The sequence below is a fragment of the Lutra lutra genome, chromosome 13 (genome assembly GCF_902655055.1).
Source record: "Lutra lutra chromosome 13, mLutLut1.2, whole genome shotgun sequence".
Classification (NCBI taxonomy): Eukaryota; Metazoa; Chordata; class Mammalia; order Carnivora; family Mustelidae; genus Lutra; species Lutra lutra.
In genome coordinates this window covers 53,554,902-53,578,567 of record NC_062290.1, presented here as the reverse complement: position 1 = coordinate 53,578,567, position 23,666 = coordinate 53,554,902, and the positions used below count along the sequence as shown (strand labels likewise).

General features: G+C 37.1%; 1 protein-coding gene and 1 long non-coding RNA gene across 2 annotated transcripts in view; one reads left to right on the top strand and one right to left on the bottom strand.

Moving 5' to 3' along the window:
• The window catches only part of LINGO2 (leucine rich repeat and Ig domain containing 2), a 792,006-nt gene that overhangs the window by 30,195 nt on the left and 738,145 nt on the right, over positions 1–23,666 (top strand).
• LOC125083839 (uncharacterized) overlaps positions 1–23,666 on the bottom strand; it is a 251,935-nt gene that overhangs the window by 207,031 nt on the left and 21,238 nt on the right. The window contains exon 2 of the long non-coding RNA XR_007122390.1: positions 12,651–12,657. This is a non-coding gene — a long non-coding RNA (uncharacterized LOC125083839). The remainder of the gene's footprint in view (positions 1–12,650; positions 12,658–23,666) is intronic.

The window sequence follows — 23,666 nt, the reverse complement described above, 5'->3', positions numbered from 1 at the left end:
TGGCTTGTGTCTCTTTATATGTGACCTTTTTCTCCCAGATGAACAGGAGCATAAAGGGAATAAAATAATGCTGGGAATAGTAAATTGATTTCATAAACTTTTTTTTTTTTTCCCCCTGAGACATTGGTTTATGCAGAGAGCGAAGAATGGAAAGAGCTCTTCTAGTTTTCTAAGGCTGGAGTCCTGCCTGCAGATGTGCTATGTGAATAAAAAAATAAAAATAAAATAACATCTTCTTCTAAGCAAACTAATACTATTTAAGTGTAGTAATAATAGTGTCTTAGGGGTGGTGGGGAGTATAGGGAGAGAGAGAGAACCTTAAGCAGGCTTCATGCTCAGCCTGGAGTCCAGTGTGGGGCTCGACCTCATGATGCTGAGATCATAACCTGAGCTGAAATCAAGAGTCAGATGCTTCACTGACTGAGCCACCCAGGTGCCCCAATTGTGTCTGAATATTCCTTATCTGGAGGCAAACTTGTAATCACTATGAGGTTACACATCTCTTGACCAGCCTAGCCTGACTGTCGGTCTGGCATAGGCAGGGGATTGAGAATGGACTTGAAAAGTCCCTACTGGGTTCCAGGACTGGTCTTTCTAAAACAGTGACTACATCAGGCCAAGATCTCCCACAAAGTGGAGTGGGTAGATTGTTCTGTTTTATGGCATCAGGAAATCAACAGCTAATTGTTGTCTATGAAGGAGTGGAACCAATGATATCAAGGGCAACCATACCAATGATGGTTACAGTGTAATAGTTATTGGACCACACATTAAAAACAGCAAAAAACCAAAACAAAACAAAAAACCTGTGCATCAGAAAACCGTGAAAGGTCTGCATCATAATGCTGTTGTCCTCAGAAATAGACCTTTAACCCAAAGTTTGAATGCAAGAATTCTGTTGAGAGGTACAAGGAGCAAGGGTAGTTGCAGAAGAAAAAGCAAGGCAGCCACCAAAGTACATGTACCCTTTATGATAGGAATTCCCACCACTGAAAATTCTCCTTGGTTAGACTCTAACATACTTTACACCGTAGAGAGATTTTTCGTGGTCAGTGTCCCTTCTCAGGTGTTATCTTGCTGTCCTCATGAAGGATTAGCACAGCAGGAGGCTGGGATTTAGAGCATTACTGCTTGCCTGGGGTCACAAGCTGAAGAGCTTCTCACTCCAAATCTCATTAAATAACATCATGTCACTCCTAAATTAGCCCATTGCTTTTTAAGAATCACATTTCAAAGGTCAATTTTATTTTTTTCATTATACAGATGATGTTAAATATACAAATAGTATGTTTGTTGTATAAAAAATTCAATACAAACAACCACAAAATATCCCTTATTTGTAGCAGGCTATAGACTTCTCTGCTCTGGACCTGTTAATGTTTTTTGTGGAATTGAAATTTTTAAAATTTCAACCCATAGATTAAAAGATTGTTCCAGGGCACCTGGGTGGCTCAGTGGGTTAAGCCTCTGCCTTCAGCTCAGATCATGATCTCAGGGTCTTGGGATTGAGTCCCATATCGGGCTCTCTGCTCAGTAGGAAGCCTGCTTCCCTCTCTCTCCCTGCCTGCCTCTCTGCCTACTTGTGATCTCTCTCTGTCAAATAAACAAATAAAATCTTTAAAAAAAAAAAAATTGTTCCAGAAAATCCCTACTACATTTTGCCTTTCACAGAGTTTATCCAGTGGTCTATGCCCAGCATTTCATGACTGTTCTTAAATGTTTCTCATTTCCTTCACATTTACACATAATTGACATGCTTAAATCCAAGAAGCTCTCTGCTAAGGTGTTATTATTAAATTTAGATTTATCCCATCATGGTCAGAAAATGTGAATTGCACTCGTTCTATGTTTTGTAATTTATTTTTTCCTGTAGCCCCAATTCAGCAAGCCATTATGGTCTTGATTATATTAATAACTAATATTAACACTTAATTTTTCCATGTTCTACTTATTTCATAAAATAATAGGGACAAAATAATGATATAATTCAAATTTACTCACAAGAACTGCTGTAAAATAAAACAATGAGGACACTGCTATCACAAACCAATTTTGCGTGGTAAGCAAGCAACATCACCTTGTGAGGAATCAAAATGATTGCTCATCATTTGATAAATTAAAGTCAATATGCAGCTTAATTAAGCAAGATGGATGGTGCATGTAGCACATGAAGCCAGCACAGTCAAGCTGTGCCTTTCTGTGTTAGAAATATATGTTACATGTTATATGGCACATTGTAGCATTTGACATAAAAAGATTGTGACCCTTCTTAACTGGATTACACTTTCCCCCAAAAACCCAAACAACAAATAAAACACCAAACAAACTTTATTCTTTTCAGTACTTATCTTGGATTTTTGCCTTGATGAATTATCACAGACACGCACCCCATTTTTTCATTGTCTAGTATTACTGTCAGGGTTTTTTTTTTCAATTTTACTTTTTGAGTTTATTTTAACATATGCTTTTTTTTATTTGCTTGAATCTAAGAGGTTTTTTCCTTTGACTAGGTGAGTTTATCACTTTTGTATTTATTGTTCTAACAGTTGTGTTTGTTCTTTTGTTACCTCTTCCCTTTTTTATGTGATTCCTCTGCTTTGTAATCTAGTGTTTGTTACATTTAGGTTGTAGCTGGTCTTTTTTTTTTTTTTTCCTGCTTTATAGTGAGCTCTTTATGCTAGGGATTGAGATTTCCTTTTGATTTGAGAAAACCTATCATCTTTGTGGAATTTTTCTATCACATATGGATAGTTCTCTTTCATTTAAGGATAAAAATCATATTTTGTATATCTGTTGCCTTTTTATTATGTTGAATACATTCTCTCCTACTTGTTTTACTCAAGCTGTTCCACTGCTGATTTTTTCAAGGTTGATTATATACTTTATTATTTCTAATTATTTTTAATTATGAGAGTTTGTTGTTTACTTGCTTTCTTAACTTCAAGAAGCCCTTTTCATTTTTATGTAGTTTTCTTCTCTTTTGTATGAGACCAAATTTGTGTATGATGTATTTTTTTGTTTTGTTTTTCTATTTGTTGAGTCTGTGTTATCTTTTATTATTTCCTTGAATGAATAAAACAGTTGCTGTCTAAAATGGTCTTCTGCTTCATGAACTAGATCATCTAAAAAAATATATGTACTCTTGTTTTTTTCTTTTCAGATGTAGGCTTATTTTCTCTTCTCCCTCAGAATTTTTCTCTCTCCTTTGTGTTTATTTTCATCTTGAATTATGATGGGTCTATCCAAGCTACTGCTTGCCCCTGAGTATTACAATGTGTGTTATCTTCAGGATCCTTTCTATTTGCCTGAGAGAGTTTGAATCCTCAACATTGAGCAAATCTGTCTCTTGGAGTTTTAGAGCCCTGTGCTGGAAATGTTTTCTGTCTCAAAAGATTATCTTTGTGGATCTGGATAACCCCCAAACTTAAGATGAGTTGATTGCCTCTGTAAAAATTTGAGTTAGAGGAAGGCCACAGAACAAGCTTCATGTTTATGAGCTTTTACCTTCTAAACACCTCTCATCCTTAATTCTCCCAACCCATATCAGCTGTATTTGCTGATATTGGTTTGAGGAAGAGAACATTTTTTCCAAGCTGATTGAGTTCTGTTCCTCTCCCATTTCCTTTCCTGTTTAGATGGGTTCTCACTTTTGATGGAAGGCTTGGGAAGTTCCTTCCAGGTCAGTCTTGGTTTACCCCAGGGGAAATGATAGGTCTATGTTAAGTTCATCAGCTCTGGAATCCTCAGGCTTGGTTAAAATCCTAATTGGAAGTGCATGAATGCTGACTTTGAAAAGGTTGCTGAGTGAGTGACCTATGGAAAGCTTTTCTAGGGCAAGAACTAAATCAATTTTATCATTTTTACCCTTAGATAATAGAAGCCATTTCTCTGTGCCTTCCCTTTCCTCATCTGTAAAAACAGGTGCAACATACCATATCTCACAGTGATATTAACAGGATTCATGATTTGCCAAGGACTCCACCCAGTAGTTGGCATGATAAGTACTCCAGAAGCCATGTTGATATTAGAATGCAATCCAATGCCTTCATTTTACAGATGGGAAACTGAAGCCCCAGGTCACGGAACTAGATCTAATCTCTGACACTGAGGTCAACACTTACTTAAAGGAGTAAAATTAGTCTTAATTTATCTTCTTCTTGTATGTATGTATTTGTTTCCACATATCCACAGGTGTGTGCATAATACACACCCAAACTACAAATAGTGCATTCTTTTTGATTCAGTTGCCACTGTCATCAGGAAAAAAGAAAAACTCATCTCTTCTGTTTTAACATGGGTTTCATGATCATTCTTGTGTTAGTATGGCTCTTGACTCTTCCCTTCCTTTTCTATATGAAGTTTTCATTTAAGAAAACTCTTCTAATTTAATAACCTCTCTAAGAGGGATATAAAATCTCATCAGCCTAAAAGCTAATATTTGACAGTATTCTTTTTTGTCTCTACTTCCAACTTGCTTATTATGATAACTTCCGTCTGTCATAGAGGAAATGGAGTCATGTTAACATTGGCTTGTCTTTGGGAGATTACCTGTGGAGGTCTCCTATGGCAAAGAAGGATGACATTCTCTACCTAATCCACTGAACCAACAGGGCTGCTTTGATAACAGGAATGATGTTTGAAATAATTGGGAGAAACCAGTCCTGATGGAGTTCAGCAATTCTGTTCTTACACTAGCCTGCTTGCTGTCAATCATTCACAATCCTCCACTAAGAGAGAACACCTCCACCAGGGGGACGTTTTCAGGGTAGATAGCATTTCCCTTGGACACCTTGCAGCAGGAGTTTCAATATTTAAACCAAGATTGCACAGCAGTGTCAACATCATCTGATTTTTAAAAAATTATTCCAGATGTATAGATAATACCTCACAGAGAGAATCAGAGTCTCTTAAGGGGGGGGGGGGGGTTGTGAGAGTCAGGACTTAAAAACAACTCTGCCATAATTCTGTTAAATTTTAAAAAAGGAAATGTGAAAAATTTGCAGTCCAGAGCGGGGATCTTAGGCCAGCAGCGTCGGCATCACGTGGTAGCTTATTAGAAATGCCGAATCTCAAGTCCTATCTCAGAACTCACTGAGTCAGAATCTGCATTATAACAATATCTCAAAGTCATTCATATGGACTTTAAAGTTTGAGAAGCACTGGTCTAACAACGTGTTTAATAACCCTGGGTGCATGCTTGAATCATGTGAAGAACTTTCAGGAGTGATGACCAAGCCCTCCACCAGAGATTGTCATTCATTTGAAGTAGGGCCAAGGCATCAGTATTTTTTGACAAGCTCCTTAGCTGATTCCATGCCCACCTATGGTTAAGAACTACAGGCACAATCAGGTGATAAGCAGCCAGTGGATGATGTCAGAGCTCCTTGACCATATTGGTTTTAGCTCAAAGCCCTATCAGCGTTGCCCTGACCTCCAGCCAGAATAGGTTACAATGCTTATCTGAAGGCTGACAGGCAGCAGAGCACTATTGGGCTCCACTCTGATAGGATTGTTCTTGGATAGGAAGCAGGTAGCAGCCTGCAGCAAAGCACATTTCACACGCACACAACTCCTGAGGGTCCCTACCTAGTGCCCTTCAAAGGGCAGAAAAATAGATTGTCCAGTTCTTAGCATTCTGCATTTCTGCATCCTTTGTCATTCTGCGTTTTAACTTTGATATGCCTGATATGTTCCTTTTTTCCTTTTAGTAATGACACTATCAGAAAGGCCTACTCTTTGCCAACACTGTCTTTAGTCACAGAGAAAGAAAAAAAATCACTGATTGAACTTTTTAACTGTTTTACTTCAAAATTCTTCAAAGAGCTATACAGTTTTGCAATTTGTAAGAAAACAGTGTAAATTAAGCTTTTTGTAATTATACAGTTTCAGTCTTAGAGACAGATCAGGATCTTCTTTAAGGTCAAACAAAAATACCTTTGTATTTCAAAACACATGGTCTAAAAAAATCTCGTCTCAGTATCCACAGGCAAAGGATATTTTTCCTTCCATGAATTCCTGTGTCAATTAAATTATTGTTTGCAGACATTTATTTGATCATTAATAATGAATAGACTCACAGTATTTCTTTTGCATATCTTTTGGACTATTTTTAAGTTTTGATATTTCACTTTTCACATATTTATGGCTTGTTTCTCTAAGTAGGTCATAAACTCAATGAAGGCAGGAAATATATCTCATATTTATTGGTACCCTCCCTTTGTACAGAGACTCATTGTTTTCAACACATCATAATGTAAAATTTAACATTCTTGGGCTATTTGGATTGTATTGTTTCCCTTTATGAAGATTTTCCCACTTTCCTTATATATCAGTATCTATATCTCTATCATTTATCTATAGCATGATCACCTATCTATGGTATGATGCTCTCTTAAACATATTAATTGTGCAATGTTAAAAAGTGGGACATGTAATGAACAAACTTTGGTTTTTTTAGTAAGCTCTCAAGGTTAGACATTGATGAGAAAAATTTATCTATCTTAACAGGCAGTAGTTTACCTTCTCAGGATTCAGATATGTGTACATAGCAAAGCGCAAGCCCTCATTCTGAGGGATGACATCTTAGTGGGTCCTTCTGGATGGCTCTATGCTGCATTTCACGTAAAATGAAGGCATATTTGGTTTAAAAAACTATGCTTATTGGGGCACCTGGGTGGCTCAGTCGGTTAAGCATTTGCCTTCCTCTTAGGTCATGGTCCCGCGGTCCTGGGATTGAGCTCCATGTCAGGCTCCCTGCTCAGTGAGGAAACTGCTTCTCCTCCCTCCCCCTGCTCGTGTGCTCTCTTGCTCTCTCTATCCCAAATAAATAAATAAAATTAAAAAGAAAAAGAAACCTGTGCTTATCAATGCATTTTGTATGAAAAGGCAGGCATGATAAGGCACACCACGTTATGTTGGAGTGACCGTGGAGATTGCAATCTTTCTTATAACACTGATGCCATTATATTAAGAATGATAAAAAAGAAAAATAAACTTATCTTTGAAGAGTTGTTTCTCTAGAATACATTCAGAACTCGATCAGGTCAAATCACGTTCCTCCTACAGTTTTTCTTGAATTATAATTATTTGGCTGCACATACTTAGTACTCAATGGCAGGGAGTTTTTACATGCTGGGATTCCAAGGAGTTCTAAAATGGGAGAGCTGGGGAAAAGACTCATGATGGAGATAGACAAATATGAACTTCACTCAAAAATTTCATAGACTGGTGGCACAGGAAACTGATCACTCTGATATAGTGTGATGTAAAGGGATTGATGAAGCCTTTACAGAGAGGTCTCAGACCTAAGACTTGAAGGAAGGAAGAGCAAAATAAGCAGCTTATGCAAAGGCGTGAATTCAAGAACCAGTTTTGACTGTCTGTAGATAGCACAGCATTAGATATTGTTGTGGTTGAAGCAGAGAGTGAGCCTATGACAAAGCATGAGAAGGACTATGGGCAAAGATGATGTACCTGGGTAGATGAAGCTGTAGACCCAAATCCTGGAGGAGGGATCCTATGAGATACAGAAATTTGAATTTTACAAAGGGTTTTAAGAGCAAAGGCTATGTCCCGGGAAGTGCAAAATGAGAAGAAGAAGGATTAATTAGGAACAAACCTAAGAAGAGCAGAAAAGTGATGGTAACACAGGGTGAAATGAGGAGGAGTAGGAGTGGATGGTAGGAGTGGAGGGGTTGGGGTGTCTGAACAAAGAGGGGCTATCCAAATGGCACAAAGAAGTCAAATAGGAGAAGGACTAAAAATTCTCTGCAGATTTTGAATGTGGATGAGCCCAGTAAGAACAATGGCAGTAGGTTATGGGGACAGAACATGAAAGAGGGGGAGGAGTGAGTGGGGAGGAAGCAGTGTCTGCTGGTAACAAATGTTGAAAGCAGGCAGCACAGGAAGGAAGATACTTCATTCCTTCCAGAAAGGAGGCTATCTTAGCAAAGGGTTAGGGGCTGTTGAACACATTGCTTGAGGAAGAAAGGGAGCTAAGACAAAAAGAGCTGGAAAATAGAAATGGGTGGGGCTCGAGGTGTGCTCTCAAAGAGCCAGGAAATTAACCTTGAAAGGCTGAGACACTCCTACTCCTCCACCCCAGGTAAGATAATTAATCGTAGATTTAAAAGTGGGAGGAATTAAAGTTTAGGAGTTCCCACCTGAGGTTCTCCCTTGTTTTCTGTGAAGCGGGTGATCTATGGTCTGCTGAGAGGAGAAAGAGCAGATTCTGAATAGAAGACTGAGAGGAGGGAAGAAGAGTGGGGCAGCTGCTCCGGGAAAGTCAATGGTAGAATTAAATGGGTGCAGAATAAGATTAGAGACCCAGCAGAGGGTGGGGATCATAAATTTATAATGACATTAATTAGAGTGTTAATTTTTTTTTCCCAGTAGCATCAGACAGTTCATGAGTGGGAGGAGAGAAAGAAAATGTTTGGACTGATCTGTTTGTGCACTGTCGGCCATGCTAGATCAAAAGACAGAGTGGTGAGTTAAGCATACTGGTGGTGACAGTATCACTGGGACTGCTGAGTAACCTCAACAGAAAAAGAAATAAAGTAGGAGGCTTTTAGCCTAAGAAAAAATGGAGCTTCTGGGAAACTCAAGACATTTAGTGGAAATCCGTGGAGAATGCAAGAGTTATAATGGGGGTGGGGAGTAAGAATTTCAGGGGAAAGCTAATAAGTAAGTATGTGATAAAGGGGAAAAGAAAAGAAATCAAGAAATTAGGAGGTGAGTACGCAAAATAGGAAAGGTCCATGGGCACACTGTGAAGTTGTGTGGTATATTAACAGCACTGTTTGGAGAGAAAGGTAAGTGTAAGAAGTTCATGTAGCGTGTATTTGACTTGTATGTGTAATATGACTAGAGGATCTCTGGGGGCTCAGGCTATTTTTCCCATCATGTGAGAGTTGTGAGGTATCCAGCCTTGAAGAGGGCCATCCAATATCTGATCCCTCTGTTTACAAGCTAACTGAGGAACCACTGAGCATATCCTTCAGGCTATTTACAACTTTGTCTAGAATTCACCAACCACTCCAAAGTCCCGTATTGTTTAATTCTTTATGCCTAAATAATATAAGCATGTTCTTAACTTTTGCCTTGTCCATGAAACTTTCCATATGTTCTTTGGTAAAATTTGTCTAGCTTTCTTTCACATTTTTTTTTTCCCCTGCACTTTGGATCCCTGCTATAATACTGGTCCTAATTTCCCTTACATCCTCTTTGTTTATGAAGATCATATGTTTCTTGAGGTCAATACTTGATCTTTTATTCTCCACAGTCCTAGTGTATTTTCTTGTGAAGATTGGGTGCTCACTAAATGCTTTTTGAACTTACATGATCATTACCCTCTCATTTTTAAATTAATTCCTAATACATATTGACAATCATCGAGTAAAACCTGAGGATTATTGGGTAGTAGGTTTGCACGACAGAAGTCATGTGAATAGATGGCCCAGCATCTGAAAAAACAAAAATGTCCTTTTGGGTTCTATGGAGCCAGAGTAGTAGAAAAACACTGAGCACTGTGGACGTGGGGTAGCTGAAAGACACAGGAAGGATAGATGCACAAAATCTTTACCTTCAAAACTTTTAGTGCGGGGGTGTGGGAGGGATTCTCTCCAGTCATTTTCTATACACATCTATGAAGTCATTGAAATTGCTCAGAGAAAAGAAATCATGATTCTGTGTACGTTTGTGCATGAATGTGTATGAGAGAAAGACAGAGTTGAACTTCCCTAAGGCTTTTGTCTCCATTGTTTCACTGTAGATTACTTTCCAAAATCTCATAAGTGTTACTTTAATTTTCTCTTCATTTCTCCACCCACTTCATCCCTACCTAATTTAAGCCATTGATCTTAATCCTGTACCTGGACTTTAATAATGCTTACTTAATAGCTCTGCTATCTTTTTACACATTTCGGATGAGAGTCACTTTAATCAAGTTGTGTGGAAATAAATCCTGTAATTCTCCTCTAGTTTGAGCTCAGTGAAGTGCCATGGGCCTCTTTAAGCAGCTGGTGGGCACACTCCTCCAAAATAAATGACTCCTTTGATACTGGACAACAGGGTTAGAGCAGCCATTAGTCTGCAGTCTTCTGAGAGCCTCTGTCTAGAATTTAATTCCTCAGATACCTCTGTGAATTTAACAGAGCCTTCGCCTGCTTGGGGGTCACATCTTAACAAATCAGGGAGAAAGAAAATATTTGCTATCTCATGGTAACTCCTTGATCATTTTTCATAACATTTAATTTTGAGTATTATTGTGTCCAATTTTATACCAGGTTTTATATTACAAGATATATTTACATTATGATACTTCATTTCTATAAACTTTATATTTTAAAATCCATCAGGAATTTCCAGATATTGTCCGTGATTAAGTAAATAGATACGGTTTACAATAGCTAGGCTAGAATTTTACTCTAAGTTTCCTAACATGAGTCTGTCTCATTCCTTTGACATAATTTGATGGTAGGCATTTAGAGACTTAAGAACTATAGTGTGATTATCCTGAAGATGACTACTACAACCACAGAGGCATGTAACTATCTACTAGATAATGGCTTTATTCTAAGTGCTCTGGACAGTGATGTACAGAACAGGTCTGGCTGCAAAGAATATAGTATTTGGAACCCAATGAAAGTGTACAATATATACTATAAAATCTCTGCTTTTTCCTTTGGTTTCTGCTTTAACTTTGTTTTGATTAAACTGTATTTGGGGCAGATACCTGATCCCATATTGGCTTCTTTTCAATGCAGTTCTCAGGGCCCATTCTATCTAACCCAAATCTGGGTTTGATGTCAGTGTGTTAGGATAGGCCTCTTATAAATATTACTTTCTCTGTGCCCTTGTCATACAATTTATTTAGTCTGAAAATGTGGGACTATTTCCCATCTAGGTTGCCTAGTGCCGTCACAATTTATCATATACCACCGCTTCCATTTCCTCCAAATTCTCCACCTCAATGTCTGTGTTGTTCTCTTTACAAAAAGAACAATAATTTGAGAATTGATTCTCAACAGAAACTAACATGGAAAAAGCCATTAGCTTTGTTTAGAGGATTTTGTTGTCATGTTTGTTCATATTGGAAGAACTTTGAAGGCAAATTAAATGTCCAGTAATAGGGGATGGTATAGCTACTTGAGATACAAGAGCTATTCCCAATCCCCAGACTCGTCGTGTGGGCTAGAGTAGTGCATGTAATTTATCTTTCCAGTGCCAACCACAAGACATGGTAGCACATTTTATCATCAACCACCTACAGAACATCTCAAATTCAACTTGGCCCAAACATTTGATTACTTATTGGGAAAATCTTCTGGATTTACTTATGTACTTTCCCACAGACACAAGCATCGTGTAGGCAGGCATCTTTCGTACAAATTAATGCCACAACTGCCTGTCGTTTGTTTATTTTTGTTTTGGTCTTGTTTTGTTCTTTTCCTTTTCCTTTCTGTCATCTAATTCATTCTTCTGAATGATGCTGCCAAACATCTTTTGAAAGGATGCTTTGCAGAGAAGTGGCATGTCTGGATAAGTAAGTATTAATAATCATAGTGGATACTTTAAATTAAAAAAAAATAGCAGAACATCTTGTTGTACAGACAGACATATGAAATGAGAAAACTGGAAAAAATGGCCTTCTGGTTTTACTTCAAACCTATTTATTCATTCTGACAGTTCCACCACCAACTTTTTCCTGAATCTCAGCTCACAAACACTTTTTTTTTTGTTCTTCCACTGGGTCCTAAGGCCTTTGCCTTCTCTGATTCCATTAGCTTAAGTATTAAGAGACATAAATTACAGGTGTATGTTGCAGAATAAATTAATCTTAGCTACATTACCCAAAAAAACCAGCAGATATAATTCAGTACTTTTCTGATAATATATATGCTTATTCTCATTTACATTTTTCAGGAAGGGATAATGGTTTATTTTCTAAGAATTTGTGATATGGATTTTTAATTCCAGCATGAAATAGATAAAGGTATTGCATTTTACAATCTACACAGGAACAGGAATTTAATGTGTGTGAACAGTCTGCTCATTTACTAGAATAATATATCCTAAATGGCTTCAATGTGCTCATAGACAGCGAACACTGAAAGCAGTAATTGGAAAAATACATCACCAGTCCAAATGTTCTTACAGTCTTAGGTTGGAGTCTGGTGATCCTCTTTAATTCTTTGTTTAGTCAGGATAGAGGATTCTAGAATTATTGACTGAGACTCACATTCTAAGCAGTTTAAGCTCTAAAAATACAAAGGGTATAGATATACCCATAGTTTAGTTAAACTGGACAACAAAATCTTAGATTTTCTTAAGTTCACACTTTTATTTGTGTATATTATTCATCTAAAAACATCTTCTGGGTGAATAATATCATAGAACTATAAGGTCAGAATTTGAATTTCTACCATAAAGTAGAATGCATACATAAAAACCATGGGACGTTTAAACAACTATAATAAAGCACGTTGTTTTAGCATTAATAGGGTATTTTTATTCTGGAGATTCTAACTTACTGAAACCATAATGATTATGAAAAATTAACTTAATTATTCATATTATTTCATAATTAATTTAATTATGAAAAATTAAATATTAGTTGGATAATGATAGCAGTTGTAATAAAAAAGAACCTGAAATCTATGGCTTAAGACCATGAAAGACTAGATCTTGCTAAAAATAAAGACAAAGCTGTTCCTGATTGATGGTAGAAGGGATTTTATTCTATTCAACATTGTATGAAATCAGGCTGAAAAGGCTCTGCCATCTTCACTGTGTCCAGTGTCCCTCGGAGGCTTATAATAACTTTGGGACCCTTAGGCTGTCTGAGGGAATATGGATACACTGCATATTACAGAGCTACTGGCAGATCTAGTGACAAGTCCCTGGTTCCAACACAAGCTTGAGAAGCACTTGGCAAGTTACCTAAGCCTTGATAATGACTGGGATCCTATCGGGATTGATGCTACCATTGGCATGAAATGTCTAAAGTATATGGAGGACAGTGAGACATAGAAGATGTGAATGACTATCATCGGATTTTTATTTTTTTTTACTGTGGCTATTTTAGTTTAGTTGTCAAAGCATAGTCAGACAATGAAATTGTGCAAGAGTTTTATGAATCAGTGGCTCCCAATCCCCGCCAGGTTGAAGGTGGTGAAGCGGTCTTTACTGTCTTGGCTCTTACTCTCATTGTCTTCTAAGAAGTGCCCTCCTTTGCTGTTCTTGACCTCCCACTCCAAAAAACAAAAAACACACACAAAAAGTCTTACTTTTTGTAAGTAAGTACATTACTTACATTACTGCCCTATCCAAAATGCTTATCTTTTAATGGAAAGTACCACATACAATGTAGGTAAACAAAGCATATAACCCTGTTGGAAAGAATAGAAACTGGACACAGGAGTACTCACTGATCAGTCAGGAGGAAAGAGCTTGGAAGATTTTAGGACCCAAGTTGCCAAGAAGTACATATCCCTTTTGCTCACATTCCATTTCCTAGAATAGTCACACAACTAACTTCAAGGGAAATAGAAGTCTAGTTGGATGAAAATAAAGAACAGCAGACAGTTTGGTAATTAGCAGTCACTGCCACAAAGCTATCAATAGAACATTAATATGTGGCAAAATTATATTTATAACTTTTAGTTATTATATATGCATGCAAATAGGCTATGTATACAGAAATGCTATAATTGAGACTTTTAGAAGCAATAAACAAACAAACAAATAAATATAGACCTAAGAGTAATTACGGTAGTAAGATTAGGAATTGGAGTTGTAATACAGTTTTTCTTTAAATTTTGTAATGTTTCTTAACCAACACTTGAATAAAACACATGTAATAAAAAATTCTACTGCTTATTTGAAATACTTAGATTCTCACTTTTTAAAAGGATCCTTCCTTGTACTGAAGCAAGAATAAAACTTTGGAGTTATGTAATAATAGCATCTAGTATTAATGTGCTAGGCCTTATTCCAAATGCTTTGATTGTATAGATCATTTACTTCTTTTCACAATCACATGAAATAGGCACTGCCCACTGTATGCATTATATTACAGATGGGATACAGGGAGTTCAGAGAATTAGGTAACTTCTCTAGTAAGATGTTGGATCCGAGATTCAGTATCAGATCTTTCAGGTTCAAATTCTGAGCTCATAGTCAGTTTGAGGAGAAAAAACAAAATCCAAGGAACATTAGGGTTGGCTCCCCAAAATTCTTCATAAAGCCATGTTCTAGTGAATGGGGTTTCTGTATATGAGATGCGATGAAACTTTGAGCCATGTGGTTTTTATATACACACAGATTTTCAAACTCCTTGTGATAATCCGAATAGATGGCAATGCTGATTTGAAGATAAATCCTTAAAATAACAAAAAATTTATGTCCTACTTAAAACTAGTTCAAGGATATAAACTCATCACTAGCAACTTGTAAGGTTAGCTTTATAATTATTGTATTTCACAACCCTTCATCATTTCTGTCTTCAGCCTCTCATCTACTTCACTCTTCTTCATGTCATTATCATTATATTTACTTGGCTGTTTCTGTGGAATGTGAAGTAGAGCATCTCTTCAGTCTTTTCATTATAAATTCTGGACTTACTGGATGCTCTACTGCTGTAGTTCAATAAAAAGGCAGTTTTTATGATCCTTGGTATCTTATTTCCCATCAAGGAGGAGAACACAGTCTCTAGCCCAGTGCCATTGTAAGTATAGATGTTCTTTGATGGACTCATTCCTTCTGTATATATTGAAGTAGTTTTTGTTTTTGTTTTTGTTTTTTTCATTCTTACAGTGGGCCAGGCACTGTGCTAAGTGCTTTTGATTCTTTGGTTCATTTAGTACTTATAAAACCTCTACATTGGTATCGTTTTAATCTCCAGGAAAGGAAATGAAAGCTTAGAATAGTTAAATAATGTGACCTATTAGTGAAGGAAGCTGGATTTGAACCTAGAGATTTTGATTCCAAAAGCAAACTTTACTAACCCTGCTCTAATTCTCACCTGTGACTCCACACTTAGGTCATGTGCTATCCCATGGTCATTTTCTCTAGGATGTATGTTTAATGCACACAGGTTCTCTTGGGAATCATTGTTCACTTAACTGTTCAGTGAGTGTGGTAGGGCTTAGGTGGTTAAGAGAATAGTGATACGAGTCATGAGAAGCAAGTATTTGAGCACTTACCACGTGCCAGATTCTGGGCAAAGCACTTTATTTAAAATATAGTATGTAGGGCGCCTGGGTGGCTCAGTGGGTTAGGCCACTGCCTTCGGGTTGGGTCGTGATCTCAGGGTCCTGGGATCGAGCCCCGCATCGGGCTCTCTGCTCAGCGGGGAGCCTGCTTCCCTCTCTCTCTCTGCCTGCCTCTCTGTCTACTTGTGATCTCTCTCTGTCAAATAAATAAATAAAATCTTTAAAAAAAATAAAAAAATAAAATATAGTATGTAAATTTTCAGAAACTTTGGGTAGATAGTATTATCACCGTTTTAGAGATGAGAAAACTGAATTTTAGAGATAATTAATAACTTCTAGATTACTCAGCTCTTAAGTGCAGGGCTATGCTACAAACTTAGGTATGGCCCTAAAACATAGATTATTAGCTATTAAACTAAGAATCTTCCATAAGCATTCCAGAAATACTAAAATCTTTCATATAAATTACCTTATTTCATTATCATTGCTTGAATTAGTAGGGAAAATTAATACAGAGATAAGGGTAATTTAAATACATACACTAGGTAATAAATGCTGAGACTGGTATGAAAACCCATATATATATATCTATAGAGTTTAAATCTTCCCCTACTCTTATTTCCTCTAGGCCCTCTCTCCAAAACCACCATTACTGTATTCATTCATTTGTTTATTCAATGTACCCCCTTGTGTTGAGGCACATTAAGGGTTGTATGCATAGTAGTGAGTAAAACAGTTTTTGAGGCTTTTGGTCTAATGAGGGTGACAAATACTAAATCAACTCATTCAAATATATAGTTAGAAATTGCAATCTAGGACTGGTCTAGTTTGAAGTAGAGGGATTCTTGGAAACTATCCTGAGGGGAACATTCTTTTAGCTGGCATGGGAAAGGTTGGTAGAAGTTTACTAAATACGATTAGTCGGAGGTAGAAAGAGACTGTGCATAGTCTAACTCTCCCAAAGAGAATTTTCTATTAATTCCCGAACAAGTATTTCTACAAACTTTTTCATTTGCTAATTAAACCCATTTTTTAAGTGAAGCTTCTTGGAAAATGTTGTAATTTACCTACATAAATATCTATATAGGCATCTAATAGCTAGATGCATGACATTTTCTTATTCTGAGTTCACTTATCAAAAATCCTCGATTATCTGGAATGTACTTAGCAATTAGAAAAACAGAAAAAGATAGTGACATTTATATTATTCATAAAGGGATTAATGAGGCTAAAAACATAAAATATAGCCTCTGGAATTTGAAAAGTGCATTTATATATTAACCATTAAATAACAGGGGCAAATAACCCTTCACATTTCAAGAAACATTGACATATTAATATCTAACAAAGTAATTGACATTTACTTAATAATCCGGAATTGCCAACCATGCTGAATATCATGTTGAGTAGATTTCTATAAGAAACTAGATAAATATATATGCCATATGTATTATAAGTATGCATATTTTGTTTTTAATTAGTACTGTGAAACAAGGTTTTCTGTGCAGAATTCATTTGTATACTACATCTACATAAATGGAGTATTATTCTAGGTAAGAGCATTTCTGTTTATATTTGTAATATTTACTAATACTTCCTGACATAAAAAAATCCTTGACATATATGAGTTATTCATAATCATTTACTGTGACACTGCATTTGATTTGAAGTAAAATTCTGCAAATTCAGTTAAGGAAAACTTGGAGCATGACCTTATATATTATAGACTTTTCCCCCAAATACATAGGCACTAAACATACAGAATATTCCTCTTTCTAAAGTTCAGAAGTCAGCAAAACATGCTTATCGATATCTCAAGAAGCTATTTATTTAACACTGAGATAATAACAAGCAAACTGGCATTCTTTTTTTTAAATTTTTTATTTTTTTATAAACATATAATGTATTTTTATCCCCAGGGGTACAGGTCTGTGAATTGCCAGGTTTACACATTTCACAGCACTCACCATAGCACATACCCTCCCCAATGTCCACCACCCCACCCCCCTTTCCTGACCCCCCTCCCCCCAGCAACCCTCAGTTTGTTTTGTGAGATTAAGAGTCACTTATGGTTTGTCTCCCTCCCGCTCCCATCTTGTTTCATTTATTCTTTTCCTATCCCCCAAACCCCCCACGTTGCATCTCCACTTCCTCATATCAGGGAGATCATATGATAGTTGTCTTTCTCAGACTGACTTATTTAGCTAAGCATGATACCCTCTAGTTCCATCCACGTCATCGCAAATGGCAACATTTCATTTCTTTTGATGGCTGCATGCAAACTGGCATTATTAATTTGCCATCAAAAAATTCTGTACACAGTCCACCTGAAACGCCATAGAGGTATACAGAGAACAGGAAGCACTAAAAAGGCCAGGTAAACATGGTCACAGTGATGAGGCGTCTATAAGGGTCAGCTCCATGATGCAAAGCTCATCAGGTGGGGAACAAAGGAGATTTTCGTGTGGATCCCTGAATTAGACATGATGCATGTCTAACATGCTTTTTTTAAATTTTCCAGATACTCCTATTTTAGCCGCTTTCTCTGCTTTCTGTGCTTTTCAGTGTATTAAGGAAATATTTTTCCATATTACTACATATTAATGACTGTGTCATAAGCCTTCAAATTATATGCTGCTTTGTTACTTGTTAAGAAGAATGGCTATTCTTAGTGTCTTATAATATAACTTCTGCCAATCTTTGTTTCATTCAAGTTTCCCTTTAGTGGATTTGGAAATGCAGATTTTGTTTACTTGAAACTGGGAAAGTTAAAAAATATATACCGAGAACATTTCATTAAGTCTTTATTCCTGCCTTCTTAGTTCCATTTGTTCTATTCTTCCTAACAGTGAGTAACTTCAGTATGATTTGAATTGCAGCATTTTCTCATTGAGCGTATTCTGCCAAGATCCTGTTTCTCGAATGTGTGTGTTTTAATTGGGCTTCCATGTGGTGATAGATGCCGGGCTCCCTGCTAGTCCTTTTCTGGCTTCTATAATTCTTAGCACAGATGGTTTTTACTACACTATTTCTTCCTCCCACCCTTCACCACCCCGACAATAAATACTGATACAGGCCCCTGAGGTATTCATTCATCTCTCAGGCCTCCTAACAGGTTAGGCAGCATCTCATGATTGGGAAGAGTGACAGCGGGAAGAAGGGATCATTACAAGACACTAGAGCAGACCCAGGCACCGCCCTTGGGAATTCACAGCAGACAGTGCAAAACAAAAATGGACCAGCTCTCACTGTCGTCAGATTTTAAGCCTACTGCTTGCTCTTTAAGGTTCATTTCAGTTTTTGGTTTTTTAATTCCCCAGAGTAGAGAGGGAGATAGAATAAGAAAATATAAATTAACTTTGAAAGACTTGGGAATATGTGCATTTCAGGAAGATTGATGGAGGAAATATGAAAGAAACTGGATTATTAAGGTAATTCATGCACTCACCTAATGGTCAGTGGAGAAAGGGGACCTTGGGAAACTGTAAAGACTGATTTTGGATGCTCTGCCTGTCTTTACTCTGATCAATATGTACCATTCCATTAGGCCTTCACTAGGTTAATTGGCTGGCACGTATAATGATTTTATGAGATTCATTGACATTTTTTATTCATTCAACAAATAATTGGTTTATCACTCATTGTATGGCAAGTGCTGAGGATAGAGGGATACAGTCATGGGCAGAAGCAGCTACCACACTTACTGATTTTCCATAGCATCAACACATGGATGTGTTGTATGTGTGTAACACACTGTATGAATTCATAATTGCAAACCAAGATAAATATTCTGAAAGAAGGAGTCCTGTTTCTGTGAGAACATGTGCTCAAGGGTTCTAACCTAGAGTGAGAAGAGGTAACTAAATAGGGTTTTCATTCCTGAAATGTGAAGGTTAGGTGGAAAGAAAGAAGTGTGTCTGTTTTGGAATAAGGTATTAGGAAACCATTTTTTTGTTGTTGTTGTTGTTTTGTTTTTTTTTTGTTTGTTTGTTTGTTTTAAGATTTTATTTATTCACCTGACAGAGAGACTGAGAGAGAGCACAAGTAGGCAGAGCAGTTGGAAGATGAAGAGGGAGAAAGAGAAAAAGGCTTTCCTTGGAGCAGGGCCCCAGTGCGGGGCTCAATCCCCCCTACCAGAGCTGAAGGCAGCCACTTAACCAATTGAGCCACCCAGGCGCCTGTGGGAAAGCATTTTAGATAGGAGGAGCCTTTGAGACAAAGGTTCTTGTAAGAGACAGATAAGGTCTTTGGGACACCTAGGTGGCTCAATTGGTCATGATCCCAGGGTCCTTGCTCAGTGGGGCATCTGCTTCTCCCTCTCCCTCTCCCTGCCTGCCATGCCCCCTGCTTGTGCTCGCTTGCTCTCTCTCTCTCTCTCTCTCTCTCTAACATACAAATAAAATGTTTTTAAAAAATAGAGAGAAACACACACATAAAGTCCTGATGGATAGCTCAGGGTCAGGGCTGATAGTTTGAGGAAACTAAAGTTTAAGCAAAGTGAAAGTAATTCTTACTAGTATTTTGATAGGTGATCTACAAGTGCGAGCCTGCGGCGGTGGCAAGGCAAGTCGCTAGGTGTCTTCTAAAACATCTGCTAGAACTTCTGAGAAGGGGATTACATACCCCAAAAGATTTTAGTGTGAAAGAAAGTAGCCTATTTGGGGGGAGGAATAAAGACTATCATGCACATCATGAAGAGAAGAGTCATCCTGGTTTTAAAATCCTAGAAGTTTGACTTAAACTTTTACTGAAATGTACCCAGGAATTTTAAAAGAAGTCCCCTAATTTTGCCAGGCCAACTATTTGTTCTCTGAGAAGGTAATCTTTGAAAAGCTAATTTTAGTAACACTGATTATTTTTTAATATTGTGTCCTATATCTTCATCCCTGAGTATGAAAACTATTACTATCAGAAATAGCTGTCTTTAAAACCATTTTTATGCTGACTAATGTCCCTGAATACTTGTCTTTCGTAAATGATTATCATTCCAAGGCCCTTGTTGTTTAGATGGTCCCTAAACCTGTTTTGTTTTTCAACTCATAGACCATTTCATGTTTTCAGAAGCGCTGTTTGAAACCAACCTTGAGAAAGGCAGAAGAGACCATAGGGGAAAAAAAAAAATAGTAAACGGACACTGAGACTATTTAGGAGTAACTGTTACAACTTCAAAACCACAAATCTGTGGAGGCTTCCTAGCATGAGATTACAAACACAGACGTTAATGCTACATGGAGTATCTGTGCCCTCAGTTTGTAAGTGATCTTCTTTGTTTGACCAAAGTAGAGTTTTAGTTTCTAGTGTTGCATGAAGTCACTTAGAAGAGTTCAGAAGATACTGTTATGTCCTAACCAGTAAAATGTGGAACAATCCTAAAATGGACAACTCTTAGTAGATCTGTCAGAGACGTGAGGTCACAAAGCAAAATGCTACCTCAAAATTGTGAAGGACAGGCTGGATACAGAGAATCACAAGTTACTAGAACAGACGCCCATCAGCAGAAAACTGTGAGCACCAGTACTGAGAACTGGTACATAGTAGGAAAACCTACACTGTAATCGATGAATTACTGGAGGCTCAGTGGGAACAAGTTTGAGAGTTAAAAGCTCTCAGTCATATAGGAACTCTCACAGGTTCCTAACTTTTACCTACAAGAGGTGTATCAGAGTCTCACAGTGAAGATGGAAGAAAAACCCCTTTGTGCTTCAGGCAGGAAAAAGATTAAAGTAGCTATTTTGAAACAGGCCTGTACTCAAAAGAAGCTATTTTATCAGTAGAGCCCAGTTGCCCTAGCTGAAGGGAAATACTCAATTCGATCCCACTCTAGCTATTCTGTCTCACCTAAGAGGGCCTGGGTGGGACTGAGAAGCAATTGTGAACTTCACAGTCAAGGGCAAAGCCTCACGGATAGGTTGAGGCCTCATCACAAGGCTACAGACTGCTTCCCTTCCCTCCATACCTTACTACCACATTACCATAGGCCTGTTTACTGTGGCTCCTTATCTTTGGTACATCAGGGCTGACTACCAAGAAGAACCGTAAGTCATACTGATAGGCAAAAAAACACAGTTTGAGGAAACTGAACAAGCATCAGAACTAGAGTCAGATATGGTAAGCATATTGGAATGATCGGACCATGGATTTAAAAATCTGTGATTGATATGCTAAGGGCTTGCATAGACTATGTAGGTAATATGCAAGAACAGATGAATGAGGTAAGCAGAGATGGAAAGTAAAGATTTTATAAAATAAGAACACTTCCGTGCTCTACAGAAGATACTGTCAAGAGAATGAGAAGTCTTTGGAGGACAGTTGGGTAGTTTCTTACCAGAGTGAACATACTCCTGCCATACAATCCAGCAGTTGTGGAAAACTAATGGAGTTGAAAAGTTACATCCACAGAAAAACCTGTACACAGATATTTATAACAGCTTTGTTTAAAATTGCCAAACCTTAGAAGCAACAATATCCTCTCATTCTCCAGATGCTTTATTTTTTAAATGTTTTTTTAAATGTTTTTATTTTTTTTAAGGATTTTATTTATTTATTTTGCAGAGATCACAAGTAGGCAGAGAGGCAGGCAGAGAGAGAGGGAGAGGGAAGCAGGCTCCCTGCTGAGCAGAGAGCCCGAGGCAGAACTCCATCCCAGGACCCTGAGATCATGACCTGAGGTGAAGGCAGCGGCTTAACCCACTGAGCCACCCAGGCACCCCTAAAAAAATGTTTTTTATACTCTGCATATTGTTCTGCACTTCACTGTGTTCATTCAACAGTAGTGGAGACTTTATAATACTTTATTATATGGAAGTACTACTGTCTACTTAATTCTCCACTTACTAACAGCCACTTAGGCTATTTCCCCAAAATACTACCATAGACCACTGAAAACGTATTTCTATCATTTGAGTTTTTTGCCTTCTATCTACCTATCTACCCACCTACCTATCAATGCATTTATGTTGATGTTTTCCTAATATTCATTCCTTGGAGAGAAATTGCTACTTATAACCCTTTTAAAAAGTTAATAGCTATTAACAAAATATCATGTAAAAATAGATGCTTACCTATTTGGATAAAGATATGGATATGGATTTTTACCAGTAAAGTAGATGTATAAATCTATGTATGGATATAGATTTTTATCAAGAGTGCATGTGAGTACTTATTTTCCTACCCCTTTGCACAAGCTGGATATTATCATTATTTAAAATATTATGCCCATATGATGTATATATCAAAGTTTCATTTATTTGACATTTAATCAAGTTGAACATTTTTCATATACTTATTTCTTAATGAAGCAGCATAAGAATAAATGTAACAATTGTTGAGAATTCAGTGACATCTGTTTTTAGGGTTTGCCCTAAGTAAGGCCTGCCAGTTATAAATAGCTCTTTTCATTATCAAGACCATCATGACAAATTTGAAATGCCTTTTCCTTGTTCTGTTCCTTTATAGAAGTGCTGATTTTCTGTATCAGGATTTGGAGCACATAAAGTCTGCTGATAGTTCAGTGGGTACAGTTCACATATAATAAATTTCATAAGCTGCACAAAGGGTAACAGGCAGGATAAAACCATGAAAACACATTTAGAGAAGATAATGTCATCTCATTTAATGGGAAATTGTGGTTTTAATAGTATCTATGTAAGTGACTCATTTACTTAGTCTCTGAAAGATAAGAAGCCAACTCTTGTATAATTCACATAAGGCCTTGACTACCCTTGTCCTGCCATTCCTCATCCCTAGACCCCCTAACACTATTAATATATGGAAAAATAGTTAAATACATGGTCTCTAGAGATGGACTGCATGGGTCTGGATTCCAGTTCTGTCTGCCCATACCAACTTGTCATTGTGGTCAAGTTATTTAATTTCTTATACTTTGGATTACTAATTTTTTAAAAATTGGGATGATAACATCTGCTCCATAGAGTTGTTACAAGGACTACAGGATTCAGTATATATGTAAAGATTTCAGGTAGTGTAAATAAGCGTTGTGTGATTGGTATAGGTATTATTTTCATCAGGAAGTCCTTTGGGTGATAAGAAAGGCCATTTGAGGTATGGCAATGAGTGTATTTACTAAAAATATGAATACAGATACAGAAAAGAAATAATAGATGCTAAAATGATAATTCATATATTCAAAAATTTACCCATAGAAAAAATGTCGTATAAGAAATTATAAAGGATATTTTTTCCTTATCCTTCTTCCTTCTGAATCATATGGGACCCAGGAGACAGAATACAAGTCTGTGCTATTAATACTCATCTACCATATTTGAATTAATATGGAACAATGAAAGACTGGTCTGGGAACGTAGTCTGTAACTGCAATCTTTATGGAAAAAAAAAAAGGGTTCCCTATCCAAACTACTGACTTACAAAAGGTCTTTTGGAAAACCATTCAATTAAAAATTGCTTAGTGTAGGAGTTTTTAACTGGCTTACA